The following is a 16337-nucleotide window of genomic DNA, read 5'->3' as shown; positions in this document are numbered from 1 at the left end:
GGCAATTACCTAAATAATTTTCCCTTTACATCTTAGTTGGAGACAGAATAGGATATGGTAGGTACTGTTTGTTGTACACTCAACAATAATTGATCATCATTCCTTCCGTTCTCTTTTTTCCAATAATAACAGAAAGATTTCATCCAGCATTTGAACTTGTTTCCACAACCACCTTCTTCAGGGGAGATGGATCCCAGCCTCAGAGCACAAAGCTAAACAGAGTTGTCTCAGTTCTCTTGCCAGTGATTGGTTTATGCCAAGGGAATATAACAAATGTGGCCAGTGAGATTCAAGGGTAAATTTAGGGAACAGCATTTAAGAAAGACCTTCTTCAGTCCTGTAAAAATCTCATATATGCATACATATGAAGTTTCCATTTCTCTGCCTCTGGATTTTGCCCTCAGATTGTGAGGTCAGGAGTTACTTCAGGGAGAGCAGCTGCAGTGCAAGGCCCATATGTTGAGGACAGAGCCATTCAATCAATCAACCTTGCAGCTTTCCTTCCCTGAGTAATTACTGTGCAACCATATTTATGGGCACAAACATAAATACTGTAAAATGCAAAGGACTACTCTATGTGTTTCTGCTTAAACCTAAAGATTTCATAAATAGTAGTGAACGTAATTTTAAAGTGTTCTCATCATTTAAATTTCTTAAATCTCAAAACCAAAATCAGTTTTAATGCTATGGAAAATATGGTTTGAGGTGCACTTAGCTCCCTGTTTCATTTACTACAGATCACTGATGTGGCTCTCTCCCATCTCTCAGCCTTAGCACAATTCAACCTTCCAGACTTTCCTTAACACTGGATCTGCTGTGCATGCTCTGTCCTGATCCTGGCGCCACCACTCTGATCCGGGGGACATATAGAGGCACTCTGAATGAGCCTCCAGGATGCATTCTACGAAATAGACCACTCACCATATACAGTAGTCTACCCCTTGTTTGACATGTGTGCACTGTGTTGAGAGAGCATGGGTCCCACAGACCTGTGAGGTCCACTTGAAGCACAAGTCACACTCTTTCTTTCATACCTGCACACATCTCTCTCACTCTTCAGACATTCAAGCAGACTTTTAAGAGTACTTAGCACAAGGCGATAAGCATCCTGCCCCCCAAGGCCCTTACAGTCTAATGCGGAAGATGGCTGAGTAACAAAAATTCACGACTTGATAAATGCCCCAAAACAGATGTGTGCCTCAATCTCTGGAAGTGCTGGGAGGAACCCAACACACCCTCAGAAAACTGGGAGAAGGGTCAGGGAAAAGATGTCTCCCAGAAAATAGTTTTGAGTCTAACAAGCAGCTGGACAAGAAAAGAGCAGTGAAAGGTCTGGCGTTCTCTATGGGACATTTCCTTAAGTCCATTATCTCTGGAGTCAAGCATGAGAACAGAAGCATGAGAAACAGAAACAGAAGCGAGAATGAAGAATTGGGTGGAGGCAAGGGACTGAGTTGCTCTGAAAGGCTTTAGCTCCCCTCCTCATCCCAAAGACAGCCTTATGGGAAGTAAGCAGATGCATAACTAGCAAAAACAATCTTCAGGAACTAGTCATGGCTGAGAAATATTTGGACACCTTGGGAAGTGTACAAAGATGAAAAACCCAGTGTTCTTATTTCTGTTTTTCACCTTGTTCCTGTATTCCCAGCTCCCTTTCAGATTTATTACAGCTCCCTTCACCATCTGCTCTTCCCAGGATACAAAAAAACCACAGTTAACAGCTTTATATCCCATCAAGAGATTGATGGGGTGTATATGGACGTACATTCTCTCACTTTCTCATGGGTTTTCAGAACACAGAATTGTTTGTTCAGGGGGCACAGGAAGAAAACCGCACCCGTGGCCCCTGCGGGGATCGCACCCGTGCCCTTGGCTTTAGTAACACCACGACTGAACTAACTAGCCAACCGACGAGAGACGTTACCTATCCCCTGTGACATACTTAATGATGAATATTATCCCTACCAGTTCCAAAGGAAGATTTTTTTTCCCAAGCTTATCTTGTAGCTTGGAAGTTACGATCCTCTGTTCTAAACCCGAAATATCAGATAAAATACGATTCTGCAGAAGGAAGGTTCAAATGTCTCCTCCTTAGGTGTTTCATGACGCTAGGTTTTCATGACCACCTTTTTTAAAACTCTGGCCTATCTCTTTCCTTCCTTTCTATTTTGCTTCTCCTTTGTGACTTCCGGAGAATTGGCGGAAAACGAAATTAACCTCCACTTGGTCTCCACCTGCTGTTAAGGCAGACATAAGTCTCCTGCCCAGGCTTCACTGCACGTGGCTTCTAGCACAGTTCCCAACTGTGTTCACCGATTTTCCCCTAAAGGGAGTTTTCTATCTTTTCCCCCATTTGTATCTAATCGGGAAAACCATTCCCATATCGGTATTTTTAAAAGACACTTTAAATGACAGGTCAAGTCGATTGACAACTTGTGCACAGAAAGACTCAACGTTGAAGTTGGGATTCATGACGTTCAGACAGGGACAGACTCTGAAGCTCTGCAGATCTCGCCCTCTGGCAGGTTGATACATTCTGCTCCAGTGAGAAGACCTAATTTGTCCTCCCCGTGCGGTGCTCCCGCCTGGCTATTTCTCCGGAAAAACAGTGGTTCCGCGGGATTCATTTCGGAAGGGTTTCTGATCCCGGATAACGTGGTTTGCAGCATGCAGTGTACACAGAGCTATTGAATGCCCGGGACACTCACCGTATCCAGGAACCAAGAGCATGGTAGACTGATAGCATGTGTAATAGCATGTACTGAATTACTGAATAAATAAAGGAGTCTCAACACACAGCTTTAATTTATTACAAATCTTCAGCTTCACCGCACGGCCCATTTTTGCTAATGGCTTGTTTTTTTCTCCAGGCTTTTGTATTCCACTCTCACCTCGCTCCAGTCCACTGTTCACAGGGCTAACTTGTCTTTCCGCCTCATTTCTGAAAGTCTAGCCGCTGCCCCCTCTGTGCCAACTGACCCTTGTTAATCCTCCTTCACATGTGTCTCTGCATCCGTGCTGTGCACAGGCGAGGAATGCCCTTGGATGAAGCAGCTGTAGGCCCCCTCTGCTCCTCCTCGGAGCTTAATTGTGAACCTAGCCTTGAGTAGAAGAGGAAAGGAAAAAAGGAAAGAAAGCCTTTTGTCTGGTCCGAAAGGGGAAGGAAAAAAACAGAAGAGATAAACCCTCTGGAAACTTCCGAGGTTGTTGCAACCGTAAAGCAAAGCACTCTAATCACCGCACGCCACTCTAAATGGGCGAGCAACATTTAGCTTTATCCCTTAGTCGTAATAATGAGGGATGTAAACTCAGCATGAACTTGGTGAGTGGAATGCGAATGTTTTCCCGTGTGTCAGATTCCCACGATTGTTCCAGACACTCCAGAGAATCCTGCATTTGCTGTTTCCTTATCATCATCATCAGCTGTTTCCCTGTGAATTTCCTCCATGAAAGAACACAGCGCAGAGCGAAGCTCTTTCTCTCCTTGCCTCCAAACACTGAAGTGGTGAAGGACCCAAGCGATCATCCTGCCGCCCCCCGCCCCCTCCCCGGCCCCTTCCCCACCACCACCACAGGTCAAGCCCCTTGAAACGTGGGTGGAGGGGTGCAGGGGTGGGAATTGAAACAAGTATTTTCAAGTCGTCAAAAGGAGAAATAACCTCCAAGCCGAATGCAGAATCTAAGCAGCTGCTGCGGGAAGTCTCCTTCCCTTAAGCCGCTACCCACGGCGCCCACGAAATTCTTGCGCAGTCAGGACACCCACACTCTCTCTGATCACCATGCAGGAGCAGAGGGCTTCAGGACTCTATCGATAGTGGTAGTGCAAATTTGGGCAACCAATTTGGAAAAATATTTGGCAGTTTATTATAAAGTTAAACATATGCTTAAAATATAACCAAGAAAATCTCTTCTATGTTTATCCAAGTGAAATAAGATCATATACCCACTAAACCTTCCACCTGAGCTTCATGGAAGCTTTATTCATACTAGTCTATCAAATGTCAGCAGGGAAGTGAATAATAATTTTTCTGGCATACACATGCAATGGAAGAGGAGTCAGCAATTAAAAGAATGAACAATTGATGCATTCTACAACATGAATGAAAGACGTACGGGAAAAAGACAATGTGAGGCCGTGTGACTGGAGTGATGCATCTGCAAGAAAAAGAACTCCAAGCATTGCTGGCAAACACCAGGTGCCTGAAGAAGCAAGGGAGGATTCTGCCCAAGAGCCATTATGGAGAGAGCATGGCCTTGCCAAAACCTTGACTCAAGGCTTCTAGACTACAGAACTAAGGCCATAAATTCTTGTTTTAAGCCACCCAGCTTTTGTTATTTTGTTATGGCATATTAATTTATGTGTCATGTTTCTTAATGTATCTATTTGTATAATTACTTAACATTGGTCTAGCTTACTAATAACAATTGGTATATGTATTAGCATATACACACTTAATATTTTACAGTCTATTTTGGAATCATATTGGACCAGTCAAATTGAGTTCAGAAACCTCATCACCTTTAAGAGCCTTTACCTTTGCCCCTTTGTGTTATGTACATAGTACATTAGGTACAATGAAAATTCATTACTTGTAATGTTTTTCTTTCAATCATCAAGCACACTTTAAAGAACACTTTAAAGAATTCAGTCTATTATATTTACCCAGATGTTTCCAATTCCGCTATTTGTTCATTTCTGATTTTTCAAATTTTTTTGTTTGGTGTAAAATCTTTGCTAATTCTGTTTTAACCATTTGGCTACCAATGAATTTTCTCAGTCTACTTTCAAATGAGAATGTACTTATTTCACTTTTATGTCTGAAAGATATTTTTGCTATACCCAATATTTCAGTTTGACAATTATTTTCTTTCAGGGTTTAAAAAATTCTTCCATTTCTTTCTAGTTTCTGTGGTTTCTGATAAGAAAATACAATTGTCATTTCACTTTCATTTGCCTTTGGCAGCTTTCACATTTTTTTTCTTTCCTTTATTTTTAACAGCTTGATTGTGATATGTCTGGGTGTGGAGTTTTGGGATTTAACCTTCGTAAGATGTGTTGAATTTCTTGAATCTCATTTATGTATTTTGCACTTTCCAAGACTAACAAATTTAGAGCCAAGCTGCAGGAAGACAAATTGAGAAAACTAGCAGTTTCGTAAACTTCACCCTTTTGGGACCATAGCTCAGAAAAAACAAATCGAATTATAAATTAGTAGGTCTATTCACTCAAGTCAGATAGAGGCTTCACCAGGAACCATCACCAGTTCTGTTTTGTCTATGCCTATAGGTCAAAATCAAAGAAGCAACCAAATTATTACCGCACTCAAAATATTGGATGTTTTCTCATTTTCTGTAAGGAGTCAGAAAAAGATTTTGAGTTGCCACCTAGAAAACAGGTTGAAATAAGAGGATGTGAGCGTCGATCTCACTACCCCCCCACATATTAAGCAAGTGCTTTACCACTTACACCAATTCTCCAAAGACAACATATCCCCTTCTCTAGCTTTTCTTTCAGGAGTGTGCCAGTCTCCACTTCCTTATTCACAATTTCTGGCGGCCCAGAACACAAGGAAAGGTCAAAGCCATTGATGCAGGGGCAGGACTTGACTAACTGCACATCTTCTTAAAGATGGCCCGTCCAAGCCCCTTGTAACCTGGTAACCATCCCCCAGCCCTCTCAGTCCTCTCAGCCATGAAGCCCTCCTTCAGGCCGGAGGAGGCCGGGCGGCCAGTCTCGGACATTCTGCGTGTTTGCCAGCAGCTAGCTGCAAGCTGCATGAACTGGGCCATATCTTCGGCCTAGACCGGGGGTGGGGGAGGCTGACCCCAAGCCGTGGGCTGTGAACAGCAGCGATGCCCCTATCACTGGCCACATTCCTCTACCGGGTGGCTCAAAGGGTCCGTTACTACGGGGAGTTCCACCACAAGACCACCATGCATTAGGGCTAAAGCCACAGGCTCACCTTCCCGGCCATCACACTATGCAATATCAACCTGCTGAGGCGCTCACGCCTCACTCCCAACGACCTGTACTGGGCTGAGCCTGAGGTGCTTGGCCTGGAGCCCACTGAGTACGCCACCTTACTGCACGCCCCGGGCTGCTGGGCGCACCCTTGAGAACATACTGCCGGGCTGCCGCTACCGTGGTCAACCTTGCCCACCTGAGAACTTCACCACGTCCAGGAAACTGTCCTCCTCGGGGCCCCCTTCCTGTCACTTGGCTGGACTGCAGTGTGCAAGGCCATGCCTTCCAGCAGGGAGCTCTCACCCAGGCTGGCTCTGGGCCCAAAATCTTCATGCGGATGGGCCAGTAGTACACCTTGAACTCTGGCACGGAGGGGGCAGAGCTGCTCTACTATTACCAAGGGTGGCATGGTCATGCTGAATGTGTAGCAGAATGAGTATATGCACATGTGGAGGGACAGAGAGCAGACCCTGTTTGATGTGGGGATCTGAATGTAGATCCACAGCCAGGAGGAGCAACCCATTATTGACCAGCTGGGCTTTGGGCGGCCCCCAGCTACTAGACTTTCGTGTCCTTACAGCAGCAGCAACTGAGTTTCCTGACAACACCCTGGGACGACTGCAGCTCCATTTCTCTGGACACGGACTTAGATCTGGATCCCTCTGGTCCCCTGGGTCTCCGCAGCCCAGGCTCCAACTTGACGTACAGCCAAACTGCGTGGCTCGAAAGTACAGCTACCGAATGAAGCATATGCCTGGTGGAGCGCCGGTGTGCAGTCACCAGCAGTACAGGGACTGCGCGTTTCTAGTGCTAGATGTGGGGCAGGGGAAGGACGCGTGGGCCTGGTCCAACCTGTGCGCCTGCCCACGCTGGGACAAGGAAATTTCCATGGTGCACATCCCCAGACGTGCCGCTGCCTGCTGTCCGGCCCCGGAAACACAACCAAGGAGAGGCCTATGTCGCGTAGAACGTGCTGGTACTGGACATTTCTTTGGGACCCCCAACTACAGTGGAGCAGCAGCAGCCCTATATAGTTTCAGAGCTACTGGGCAACATTGGGCGACATTTATTGGAGCCAGCCTGCTCACCATCCTTGAGATCCTACACTACCTCTGTGAGGTGTTCCGAGACAGGGTCCTGGGATACTTCTGGAACCAAACGCATTCCCAAAGGCACTCTAGCACCAATCTGCTTCAGAAAGGACTGGGCAGCCATCGAACCCAAATTCCCCACCTTAGCCTGGACCCTAGGCGTCCCACCCTTCCCTGTGCTTTGTCAAGACTTTGCCTCCCACAGCACCTGCTACATTGTCACATGGCTCAAGACCCGGTGTAGTTGTCTTTAGGGCTGCACCTTGATGTCATTGACATGCACATGTCTTTGCCATCTTCACCTCACCCCAAATAAAAATCTAGTATAGCAGCAGAAACAAAAAATAAACAAACAAACAATGACCATTACACTACAGAAACCTCTTGGTCTGGCTGCTTTTTAAACTTCTGAGGCACACATCACTCCCTGTTAATGTGTGTCTAGTAGCAGTCAAAGCCCCTCCTCCACAAAAGAACAGCCAAAAATCACAAATATGTTTTCCAGAAAGGGAGTTAAGAGGCAAGACTGTATCAGAGTGAAGGAATAAAAAAATGAACCTTGAGGGATGGAGATGAGAAGGGAACACAGGGTGCAGAGAGCAGGCATGTTGTAGGTACCTTTTTGGAAAGGAAGATAACTGTTTAATTCATATGATTTGAAAGTGAAGGGCATGATAAATTCTCGGGAGCTATTTAATACAAAGGCAGAGCACACACACTTTGCTAGAGGCAGCAACAGCTAAGCCAACCTCTCCACTTTTGTGCTATCCTTTCCCTAGTGGTAGTGATCTCCACTCTCCAGATGACAACCACAAAGTTTTTATCTGGGACAGCAAGTTCAAATCTAGATCAAAATGGACTTGGATCTTTTTGTTTTCTCTCTGTGGATACACACAGGGTGGGGGCAATTGCTTAACACCCCAAGTGAAGAGCTGTAAATGCAGAAGGAAATCAGGAAAAAGCAGAAGGGAAGAAACCCTGACAGGAGCGGAACCTCACTGAAGAAGATGATGGTCACAGACAGGCTGTGCTGGGGAGGAGACAGAATTGAGAGTCGAGTGCAAAGGCCAGGAGGAGGGTCAGAGCATTGTCATAAGGCTCCAGACAGAGAAACTGTGCCTATTTAATAGGGCAGGACAATGGAGTTAGACCTTCATTCATTCAACGAATCTTCATTTGAGGGCCTGCTACTGCATATTCCTAGGCTCTGGGTTGGCATAGTGCATCCCTGAGGATTCAGCCACTGGCTGGCCACTAAAGGCCTTGATTCGTGGTTCATGGGTGTGAAGTTCTGTCAAAAGCTGATCTCATGTTGAGTTATATAGGAAAGTCTCAATGAACCAGTGCTTCTGTGCGCAGAGAAACGACATTCCATAAAAGCAGCATGGAAAACTGGGGCGGGGGGAGAAATTAGGTTTTAGTTTTGAAGTTGAATGTTAACTTCAACTCCCTGGTAGCTTTCCTTTCCCAACCTTAATATCCTAATGAGGGGGTTCAAAGTGAGTTTATTTTTCTGTGTACAAAATGACAATCAACTTACATGTTTCAAGAAGAAATTAATTCAATCAGAAGGGATATTATGAAAACATATACCTCCAAAGTCCTTATTACCAACAGCAGGTTTGGGACTGCAATTAGAAGTTGGTGCAAGTTTCAGGAGAATCAAAATGCTTCCCTCTGGGAAAAATGAGTGGAGTGGAGACTGAGAATTGGGGAAGGATCCAGGAGCAGAGAAACTGCATGCATAAGTTTATTTTTGTGCTTTGGATCCACTTGACAGTCTGGACCAGGAAGAAGAGGAAATTTTTTTTTTCAGCCTCTGAGAGTCATGAGTACTATGGAGACAACTAAAGCAGGAAGTAGGTCACTAAACAGGCCAGGCTCTGAGGTAAGTTGCCTTTTAACTGAGGTCATCCAAGCAGATGACATTTGAACTTTCCTACTGCAGAATTTCATGGAGACTAAAGTTTCAGGCTATAAACAGAGATGATAAGTCTTTTTTTTTTTTTTTTGAAAGGGCATCTCTCATATTTATTGATCAAATGGTTGTTAACAACAATAAAATTCAGTATAGGGGGGGTCAATGCTCAATGTACAATCATTAATCCATCTCAAGCCTAATTCTCGTCAGTCTCCAATCTTCTGAAGCATAACGAACAAGTTCTTACATGGTGAATGAATTCTTAGATAGTGAATAAATTCTTACATGGTGAACAGTACAAGGGCATTCATCACTGAAACTTTCGGTTTTGATCATGCAATATGACCTATAAACAATCAGGTCAAATATGAATATTCGTTTGATTTTTGTACTTGATTTATATGTTGATCCCACATTTCTCCTATTATTATTATTATTTTTATTTTTAATAAAATGCTGAAGTGGTAGTTAGATGCAAGATAAAGGTAGAAAACATAGTTTAGTGCTGTAAGAAGGCAAATGTAGATGATCAGATGATCAGGTGTGTGCCTATGGACTGAGTATTAATCCAGGCTAGACAAGGGCAGCAAGACATCCACGGATGCAGAAGATTTCTCTCAAAGCAGGGGGGGTGAGGTTCTGAGCCTCACCTCTGTTGATCCCCAAATTCTCACCTGATGGCCCCCCTGCGACTGTGCCTGTCTTAGGTTGTTCCTCCCTTGAGGAATCTTACCCGTCTCTGGCTAACCAGTCATCTTCCGGGGCCATACAGGGAAATGTAAAGTTGGTAAGTGAGAGAGAAGCCATATTGTTTGCAAAGGTTAGCTTTTTACTTCTTTGCAGATTTATGCCTTGTGGCTTCTATGCCCAGCACTTGTCTCGAGGTATCTTTACCCCTGGAGGAATTATGATACTCGGTAAATTCGATATGAGGCACGAATTCCATTTAAGGGTTGTAATTAGGAAGGAAGAAGAAAAGCTATAGATGTAGCATATGAAGGAAACATGGGAGGATTGATTATTTCTTTGACATATCTTCTTGTATAGTACCTTAAGTATGTATAGGTTTTAAACTACTAACTAATTTGCACACACATATTAACATAATAGGAATACGGTGACATAAACAAAGCAAATCTATAATTACCATCCATCTCCAGTGAAGCCAGGAAAACCATTTAGGCACCCTAGGCATTTGTGAAAATTTATCTATGATATGATGGATATTGTCCAACTGTACTTGAACCATCAGACAAATTAAAGCAGCCCATTTCTGGGAACTGTTCACATCCCATATGTTCTTTTAACCATAGATAGTCTATAGTCATGAGATTTTGGAGTGCTACAACTTGCACCCCTCCCAACTCCTGGTTGAGTTCCAACAGTACAGATCCGGTCAAATTCGTTGTCTCACTGTATGCACATGCCAGCCTAGACATCTCCCTCCTCATTCTTATGGCAAGTCCAGGAGACGGTGGGCTGGATGCAGCCACAACCGCAGCATCGTCCGGATCCCTGTGGAGGCTTTTTGATGATCATCCCCCGGCACAAGTCCTCCAGAGAGTGCTGATGCCGGAAGCTCCTCCTCATATCGTATCTTAGTTCATTTTCTGGGTATCCAAGCTAGGCCTTGATCTTCTGCATAGAAACAGACCCTTTGCCCACACTTTGACATGCCCTCTATACCACTGTGCAGAACTCATTGGAGGTCAGCACACAGTAACTGCTTTTTTTTTTTTTTTTTAATTAAGAGAAAGGAATATTATCAGAAAAGAGTACCTCCATAGCTGATCATCTGACACCCTTTAAGTGATCAACATTAAGGATATTTAAAGCATGCGTTGATCTTTGATTTACCAATAGTTTTATCCTGTTAAGGAGTAATCCCCCTTTTCTTTCTTTCTTTTCTTTCTTTTTTTTTTAATTTTTAATCTACACTTACATGAAGAATACTATGTTTACTATGCTCTCCCCTATATCAGGTCCCCCCTAACAACCACATTACGGTTACTGTCCCTCAGCTTAGCAAAATGTTGTAGAGTCACTACTTGTCCTCTCTGTGTTGTGCAGCCCACCCTCCCCTTTCTCCCTCCCGCCATGCATGCTAATCTTAACACCCCCCTTCTTCTTCCCCCCCCTTATCCCTCCCTGCCCACCGATCCTCCCCAGTTCCTTTCCCTTTGGTACCTGTTAGTCCATTTTTGGGTTCTGTAATTCTGCTGCTGTTTTGTTCCTTCAGTTTTTCCTTTGTTCCTATACTCCTCAGATGAGTGAAATCATTTGGTATTTCTCTTTCTCCGCTAGGCTTATTTCACTGAGCATAATACTCTCCAGCTCCATCCATGTTGCTGCAAATGGTTGGATTTTTCCACTTCTTATGAATGAGTAGTATTCCACTGTGTATATGTACCACATCTTCTTTATCCATTCATCTACCGATGGACATTTAGGTTGCTTCCAGTTCTTGGCTATTGTAAATAGTGCTGCGATAAACATAGGAGTGCATCTGTCTTTCTCAAACTTGATTGCTGCGTTCTTAGGGTAAATTCCTAGGAGTGGAATTCCTGGGTCAAATGGTAGGTCTGTTTTGAGCATTTTGATGCACCTCCATACTGCTTTCCACAATGGTTGAACTAATTTACATTCCCACCAGCAGTGTAGGAGGGTTCCCCTTTCTCCACAGCCTCGCCAACATTTGTTGTTGTTTGTCTTTTGGATGGCAGCTATCCTTACTGGTGTGAGGTGATACCTCATTGTAGTTTTAATTTGCATTTCTCTGATAATTAGTGATGTGGAGCATCTTTTCATGTGTCTCTTGGCCATCTGTATTTCTTTTTTGGAGAACTGTCTGTTCAGTTCCTCTGCCCATTTTTTAATTGGGTTATTTGTTTTTTGTTTGTTGAGGCGTGTGAGCTCTTTATATATTCTGGACGTCAAGCCTTTATCGGATCTGTCATTTTCAAATATATTCTCCCATACTGTAGGGTTCCTTTTTGTTCTATTGATGGTGTCTTTCGCTGTACAGAAGCTTTTCAGCTTAATGTAGTCCCACTTGCTCATTTTTGCTGTTGTTTTCCTTGCCCGGGGAGATATGTTCAAGAAGAGATCACTCATGTTTATGTCTAAGAGGTTTTTGCCTATGTTTTTTTCCAAGAGTTTAATGGTTTCATGACTTACATTCAGGTCTTTGATCCATTTTGAGTTTACCTTTGTATATGGGGTTAGACAATGGTCCAGTTTCATTCTCCTACATGTAGCTGTCCAGTTTTGCCAGCACCATCTGTTGAAGAGACTGTCATTTTGCCATTGTATGTCCATGGCTCCTTTATCAAATATTAATTGACCATATATGTTTGGGTTAATGTCTGGGGTCTCTAATCTGTTCCACTGGTCTGTGGCTCTGTTCTTGTGCCAGTACCAAATTGTCTTGATTACTATGGCTTTGTAGTAGAGCTTGAAGTTGGGGAGTGAGATCCCAACTACTTTATTCTTCTTTTTCAGGATTGCTTTGGCTATTCGGGGTCTTTGGTGGTTCCATATGAATTTTTGAATTATTTGTTCCAATTCATTGAAGAATGTTGCTGGTAATTTGAGAGGGATTGCATCAAATCTGTATATTGCTTTGGGCAGGATGGCCATTTTGACGATATTAATTCTTCCTAGCCATGAGCATGGGATGAGTTTCCATTTATTAGTGTCCCCCTTAATTTCTCTTAAGAGTGACTTGTAGTTTTCAGAGTATAAGTCTTTCACAATTCTTTGGTTAGGTTTATTCCTAGGTATTTTATTCTTTTTGATGCAATGGTGAATGAAATTGTTTTCCTGATTTCTCTTTCTATTGATTCGTTGTTAGTGTATAGGAAAGCTACAGATTTCTGTGTGTTAATTTTGTATCCTGCAAGTTTGCTGTATTCCGATATCAGTTCTAGTAGTTTTGGAGTGGAGTCTTTAGGGTTTTTTATGTACAGTATCATATCATCTGCAAATAGTGAAAGTTTAACTTCTTCTTTACCAATCTGGATTCCTTGTATTTCTTTGTTTTGTGTGATTGCCGTGGCTAGGACCTCCAGTACTATGTTAAATAACAGTGGGGAGAGTGGGCATCCCTGTCTGGTTCCCGATCTCAGTGGAAATGCTTTCAGCTTCTCGCTGTTCAGTATAATGCTGGCTGTGGGTTTATCATATATGGCCTTTATTATGTTGAGGTACTTGCCCTCTATTCCCATTTTGCTGAGAGTTTTTATCATGAATGGATGTTGAATTTTGTCAAATGCTTTTTCAGCATCTATGGAGATGATCATGTGGTTTTTGTCTTTCTTTTTGTTGATGTGGTGGATGATGTTGATGGATTTTCGAATGTTGTACCATCCTTGCATCCCTGGGATGAACCCCACTTGGTCATGGTGTATGATCCTTTTGATATACTGTTGAATTCTGTTTGCTAATATTTTATTGAGTATTTTTGCATCTACATTCATCAGGGATATTGGTCTGTAATTTTCTTTTTTGGTGGGGTCTTTGCCTGGTTTCGGTATTAGGGTGATGTTGGCCTCATAGAATGAGTTTGGGAGTATTCCCTCTTCTTCTATTTTGTGGAACACTTTAAGGAGAATGGGTATTATGTCTTCTCTGTGTGTCTGATAAAATTCCGAGGTAAATCCGTCCGGCCCCGGGGTTTTGTTCTTGGGTAGTTTTTTGATTACCGTTTCAATTTCTTTGCTTGTAATTGGTTTGTTTAACTTTTGTATTTCTTCCTTGGTCAGTCTTGGGAGGTTGTATTTTTCTAGGAAGTTGTCCATTTCTTCTAGGTTTTCCAGCTTGTTGGCATATAGGTTTTCATAGTAGTCTTTAATAATTCTTTGTGTTTCTGTGGAGTCTGTCGTGATTTTTCCATTCTCATTTCTGATTATGTTGATTTGTGTTGACTCTCTTTTTCTCTTAATATGTTGGGCTAGAGGCTTATCTATTTTGTTTATTTTCTCAAAGAACCAGCTCTTGGTTTCGTTGATTTTTGCTATTGTTTTATTCTTCTCAATTTTGTTTATTTCTTCTCTGATCTTTATTATGTCCCTCCTTCTGCTGACTTTAGTCCTCCTTTGATCTTCTTTTTCCAGTTTTAATAATTGTGATGTTAGACTATTCATTTGGGATTGTTCTTCCTTCTTCAAGTGTGCCTGGATTGCTATATACTTTCCACTTAAGACTGCTTTCGCTGCATCCCACAGAAGTTGGGGCTTAGTGTTGTTGCTGTCATTTGTTTCTATATATTCCTTGATCTCTATTTTGATTTGTTCATTGATCCATTGATTATTTAGTAGCATGTTGATAAGCCTCCATGTGTTTGTGAGCCTTTTTGTTTTCTTTGTAGAATTTATTTCTACTTTCATACCTTTGTGGTCTGAAAAATTGGTTGGTAGAATTTCAGTATTTTGGAATTTACTGAGGCTCTTTTTGTGATCTAGTATGTGGTCTATTCTGGAGAATGTTCCATGTGCACTTGAGAAGAATGTATATCCTGTTGCTTTTGGATGTAGAGTTCTATAGATGTCTATTAGGTCCATCTGTTCTAGTGTGTTGTTCAGTGCCTGTGTGTCTTTACTTATTTTCTGCCCAGTGGATCTATCCTTTGGGGTGAGTGGTGTGTTGAAGTCTCCTACAATGAATGCATTGCAGTCTATTTCCCTCTTTAGTTCTGTTAGTATTTGCTTCACATATGCTGATGCTCCTGTATTGGGTGCATATATATTTAGAATGGTTATATCCTCTTGTTGGACTGAGCCCTTTATCATTATGTAGTGGCCTTCTTTATCTCTTGTTACTTTCTTTGTTTTGAAGTCTATTTTGTCTGATATTAGTACTGCAACCCCAGCTTTCTTCTCACTGTTGTTTGCCTGAAATATGTTTTTCTATCCCTTGACTTTTAGTCTATGCTTATCTTTGGGTTTAAGGTGAGTTTCTTGTAAGCAGCATATAGATGGGTCTTGCTTTTTTATCCATTCTATTACTCTATGTCTTTTAATTGGTGCATTAAGTCCATTTACATTTAGGGTGACTATTGAGAGATATGTACTTATTGCCATTTCAGGCTTTAGATTCGTGGTTACCAAAGGTTCAAGGTTAGCTTCTTTAGTATCTTACTGCCTAACTTAGCTCGCTTATTGAGCTGTTATATACACTGTCTGGAGATTCTTTTCTTCTCTCCCTTCTTATTCCTCCTCCTCCATTCTTCATATGTTGTGTGTTTTGTTCTGTGCTCTTTTTAGGGGTGCTCCCATCTAGAGCAGTCCCTGTAGGATGCCCTGTAGAGGTGGTTTGTGGGAAGCAAATTCCCTCAGCTTTTGCTTGTCTGGGAATTGTTTAATCCCACCATCATATTTAAATGATAGTCGTGCTGGATACAGTATCCTTGGTTCAAGGCCCTTCTGTTTCATTGCATTAAGTATATCATGCCATTCTCTTCTGGCCTGTAGAGTTTCTGTTGAGAAGTCTGATGTTAGCCTGATTGGTTTTCCTTTATAGGTGACCTTTTTCTCTCTAGCTGCCTTTAAAACTCTTTCCTTGTCCTTGATCCTTGCCATTTTAATTACTATGTGTCTTGGTGTTGTCCTCCTTGGATCCTTTCTGTTGGGGGTTCTGTGTACTTCCATGGTCTGTTCGATTATTTCCTCCCCCAGTTTGGGGAAGTTTTCAGCAATTATTTCTTCAAAGACACTTTCTATCCCTTTTCCTCTTTCTTCCTCTTCTGGTATCCCTATAATACGAATGCTATTCCTTTTGTATTGGTCACATATTTCTCTTAGTGTTGTTTCATTCCTGGAGATCCTTTTATCTCTCTCTATGTCAGCTTCTATACGTTCCTGTTCTCTGGCTTCTATTCCTTCAATGGCCTCTTGCATCTTATCCATTCTGCTTACAAATCCTTCCAGGGATTGTTTCACTTCTGTGATCTCTTTCCTGACATCTGTGATCTCCTTCCAGACTTCATCTCACTGCTCTTGCATTTTTCTCTGCATCTCATCCCACTGCTCTTGCATTTTTCTCTGCATCTCATCCCATTGCTCTTGCATTTTTCTCTGCATCTCTGTTAGCATGTTCATGATTTTTATTTTGAATTCTTTTTCAGGAGGACTAGTTAGGTCTGTCTCCTTCTCAGGTGCTGTCTCTGTGATCTTTGTCTGCCTGTAGTTTTGCCTTTTCATGGTGATAGAGAGAGTTTGCAGAGCTGGTACAAGTGACCGCTGGAAGAGCTTCCCTTCTTGTTGGTTTGTAGCCTTTTCCTGGGAGAATAGCGACCTCTAGTTGCTTGTGCTGGGCAGCTGTGCGCAGACAGGGCTTCTGCTTCCTGCCCAGTTGCTTTGGG

The 16337-nt window shown here is 42.6% G+C and overlaps 1 protein-coding gene and 1 pseudogene across 1 annotated transcript in view; one reads left to right on the top strand and one right to left on the bottom strand.

Annotated features, from left to right (window-relative positions):
- The window catches only part of LOC108400704 (histone H2B type 1-L), a 489024-nt gene that overhangs the window by 187535 nt on the left and 285152 nt on the right, over positions 1-16337 (bottom strand). The window lies entirely within an intron of this gene.
- Positions 5693-7310, top strand: LOC108405489 (acid-sensing ion channel 3-like; annotated as a pseudogene).

The sequence above is a fragment of the Manis javanica genome, chromosome 16 (genome assembly GCF_040802235.1).
Source record: "Manis javanica isolate MJ-LG chromosome 16, MJ_LKY, whole genome shotgun sequence".
Taxonomy (NCBI): domain Eukaryota; kingdom Metazoa; phylum Chordata; class Mammalia; order Pholidota; family Manidae; genus Manis; species Manis javanica.
The sequence above is the reverse complement of the archived record's forward strand: the minus strand, read 5'-3'. Positions and strand labels throughout refer to the sequence as shown.